The sequence below is a fragment of the Limulus polyphemus genome, unplaced genomic scaffold (genome assembly GCF_000517525.1).
Source record: "Limulus polyphemus unplaced genomic scaffold, Limulus_polyphemus-2.1.2 Scaffold2375, whole genome shotgun sequence".
NCBI classification, from domain to species: Eukaryota; Metazoa; Arthropoda; class Merostomata; order Xiphosura; family Limulidae; genus Limulus; species Limulus polyphemus.
In genome coordinates, this window is record NW_013667985.1 from 72,935 (window position 1) to 77,638 (window position 4,704).

Consider the following 4,704-nt stretch of genomic DNA (forward strand, 5'->3'; position numbering starts at 1 on the left):
ATCACTGTTTCTTTACAATAACAGGAAATAAATTTAATACAACATTTATCTCATATGTATTAACAATGTAATAATTAGATTCCTGTTCTTTACAATAACAGTATACAAATTTAAAACAATATTAATCTCGCATGCCTTAACAATGTAGTAATTGGATCACTGTTTCTTTACAATAACAGGAAATAAATTTAATACAATATTTATCTCATATGTATTAACAACGTAATAATTAGATTACTGTTTCTTTAGAATAACAGAAAATAAATTTAAAACAATATATATCTCATATGTATTAACAATGTAATAATTGGATCACTGTTTCTTTACAATAACAGGAAATAAATTTAATACAACATTTATCTCATATGTATTAACAACGTAATAATTAGATTACTGTTCTTTACAATAACAGTAAACTTTTTACATGTAAATATTAATTTTTCTTTTGATGTTACTTTCAGTATTCTTGTTATATTGTGATAGATAGAACTTTTATAGTCGTAAATCACAAACATTACACTTTTTTATGTCTCGTTTGATTTTTTTAATCGAACAAAAAGTGACAGTTGCATCTATCCCACACGTTACTCATCACAGTTTGTGGTGCAGGCTAACATCTTACTGATCCAGTAACTGAACCAAAAGCTTACATAAATCAATAAATCGGTATTTAAGTGTAGAAAAGAAAAAAAGAGATAGAATAAGTGACATTGAACGTGCGTGCCTATATCCTATTGTTCTCATCGATGCATACCTCGTTGTTGGAATCGTAGAACTTAGAACATTTAGGGATCTAAGTAAAGTATCAATAATAAAATATTAAAATTATTTTTAGTAATGAACTATAAAAATCGTGTTTATATCAAACTCACTAAAATCTATTAATTTGAGAAGAACTACACAGATGTAATCGTAAATATGAGCGTTCGTAAAATTATACATTGATTAAAATTACACTTATTGATCAGTTCGGTGCATTCAGTTCCTACTGTAGCTGATGACTCTAATAATTAGATGTTTGATCGTAACGTGAATTAAGTGTTGCTTGTCTTGCCTATTGTTGCATGTCTTGGCTACTGTTGCATGTCTTGCCTATTGTTGCATGTCTTGGCTATTGTTGCATATCTTGACTATTGTGATACTTAGACGATAGTAGGATGCATTTATTTCTATTACTTTTGGTATTTACTACAAGCGACTGCAACTTTATTCAAACGGGGTTTATGGTTTTGTCCACGATGACACTTTTTTTTCCAGTTTTTGTTCTTTTAAATACATGCATTTGTTTATAATTATTTATTCCGTATTCGGTGCAAAGAATTACTAGTATATTGCGCATGGTGTATTAGCATATAAGTCAAAATGGAAGGTTGTCCAACTACTGTCATCTTATGTTAAGATATGACATTTAATAGTTTTGGTTAAAATTTCAGAATTTAAAAATATTATACTTACCGAACTTTGTAAACTATTATAGAAGTATTACGAAATTCCCTTTTCGAGAATAGGTTTCTTTAAAAAGCATACTCATTGTCAGCTATTAAATAGACATTTGCCCATTCAAAAACAATCCATACCGGAACATTCATGCTGTAAACGATCTTCATTACCTAGCTAGCTTTACAAACTGGGTGTTTATAATCCAGTATAATCTTCTGTAAAGTAAACGATCTTTATTACCTAGGTAGTTTCTACAGTATGTGCGTTTATAATCCAGTGATATCTTTGTAAAGCTGCTGTAAACGATCTTCATTACCTAGCTAGCTTCTACAGTATGTGCGTTTATAATCCAGTGATATTTTTGTAAAGCTGTTGTAAACGATCTTCATTACCTAGCTAGTTTTACAGTATCTGTGTTTATAATCCAGTGATAACTTTGTAAAGTTGCTGTAAACGATCTTCATTACGTAGCTAGCTTCTAGAGTGTGTGCGTTTATAATCCAGTGATATTTTTGTAAAGCTGCTGTAAACGATCTTCATTACCTAGCTAGCTTCTAGAGTATGTGCGTTTATAATCCAGTGATATTTTTGTAAAGCTGCTGTAAACGATCTTCATTACCTATCTAACTTTATAATTTCTGTGTTTATAATCCAATGTAATCCTCTGTAAGGTTGCTGTAAACGATCATTACCTAGCTAACTTTACAATTTCTGTGTTTGTAATCCAGTGATACGTTTGTAAATCCTTATATATGAGAAATATATCATTAAAAAATATAAGTGAAGCACTATTTTGTTTTCCTTTCTTGTTAATGTGAAGTTACTAACTTAGGAATACTAATGTTTTAAAAAATAAATATAATTTTCTTCAAATATCTTTTTCACTACGTATCTATAGCTGAAAAACATAAAGTACTGTCAGATATGAGCACAGTTGAGGATCACTATCACAAAGAGTATTGGAATAGTAAAAACAAGTCAGACTTTAGTCAAGGATTGTGTATTAAAACAGGTATAAAACAAAAAGTTAATTTAGTACCTGAAACTTGGGTCTCTTTAAGATACCTTCAGGTTTGAAACGTAATTATCTTATTTCAATACTGTTAACAGGTGTTTTGTGGTCAATTAACACTTCGTTCCTGCTATGTGAAGAAACAATGATCTAAAAACCTTGTCAAGGCATATGAGATAAATTTTGTTTTAAATTAATTTCCTCTTATTGTAAATAAACGGTGATCTAATTGCTACATTGTCAAGACATACGAGATAAATATTGTTTTAAATTTGTTTACTGTTATTGTAAAGAACAGTAATCTAATTATTACGTTGTTAATACATATGAGATAAATGTTGTTTTAAATTAATTTCCTGTTATTGTAAATAAACGGTGATCTAATTGCTACATTGTCAAGACATACGAGATAAATATTGTTTTAAATTTCATTTTATGACACTCGTTACATGCAAATACGATATATCAAAGAAAAGGCTAGGACCTAATTTATTCACCACTGTAGTTAGAGCACCGTTGTCTAGGACTAGAGATGCTACATAAAAGCTCACAAGAAGATCTGTTTAAAGACAAAGGAGTCTTCGACAAAATAAAGAACGGACTTTTAATATGCGTATGTGTTTCCCGACTGGACGAAGTGAAACATTAACCTTATGAATACTTCGTTAATTATGTAAGAGGATAATTAAAGTTTGTTGACGTCAACTTTATGTAATTGCCATTTCACGATGTTTTTCGGTTTTTACTTCAGTTAATTTTAGAGCTTACGGCTAGAATCGATAACATACAAATGTTATTTTTGAAATGATTAATTAGTGATATGAAATGATATTGCTTAAAACAATTTTCTCTTGACTTTTTTTTTAATTCAGCTTGCTTTATTCAATTTAAGTCAAATATTGTGTCAACATAATATTTCACTTTCGTTGTTAGTATGGATGGATTTTACTTTGTTCCTGTGTTGGAACAAAGTGTATACATTCCGAAGCTTGTATAAGACTCGCGTTCATTCTGTTCTATTTGCTCTGCTTTATATAAATGACTTGATATTTGCATTCAGTTTAGCCTGACGACAGTTACCAACAGTAATTATAATACATTTTCTTCTGTATTTATTAAACGTTTTCTTACCCATGTTAGAAACCCCAAAAGGCATTAAATAGTTCCCACGATCAAAATATGATTGGTACTATGCCGTTTCTGAAAACGAAACGAGAAAAACTGTTGGCACGTGCCTTCTAACCAATCAAATCTTCGTTTATTAGGCTTCTGTAATAATAAAGAAAAACAGTTTGAAGCTTTTCGGTGAAGAACGTTTTATTACCTGGACATTTCTTCAAAGTTTTTCAATTAAACCAAGCTGTGTTCTTGTTATTAAACATGCTTACTCTTCGGTGCGTAATATGACATCATTTTTGGTCAATAACTTGCTTGAAACATTGAAATTTCTAACACTAAACAAACTTAAGACTTGTTTTATGTTTAAATCTGTAAGTCCATTTGATCAATTTGTATGGCTCCAAGTGGCTGAGAGATAAGTCTGAAGGCTTATAACTCTACCGGTTTCGATACCAGTGATTGGCATAGCACAGATAGACCATTGTGTAGCTGTGTATTTAACAACAAACAAACAATCAGCTTGCATGTTTCTGTAAACTTCATTTGGACCTTTTTAATTCTAAACTCCATGAAACCGTATTGGCGAAGCATTGGCTCAAATAAACTATTGTGTTATCTGGGTGGCTTTTAGATTTTCTCTTAAATAACAATATAAACTTTAAAGTGTGTAATAAAAGTGAAAACTTTAAAGAGAAATGTACACAAATCTCTCTCCACTCATTAGAACAATGTACACAAATCTCTCCGCTCATTAGAACAATGTACACAAATCTCTCTCCACTCCTTAGAACAATGTACACAGCTCTCCCTCCACTCATTAGAACAATGTACACAGCTCTCCCTCCACTCATTAGAATAATGTACAAAGCTCTTCCTCCACTAATTAGAAAAATATACACAGTTCTCCCTCCACTCATTAGAACAATGTACACATTCTCCCTTTATTCATTAAAACACTGTACACATCTCTCTCCTTCCACTCATTAGAACACTGTACACAGTTCTCCCTCCACTCATTAGAACACTGTACACAGTCTCCCTTCCACTCATTAGAACACTGTACACAGTTCTCCCTCCACTCATTAGAACACTGTACACAGTCTCCCTTCCACTCATTAGAACACTGTACACAG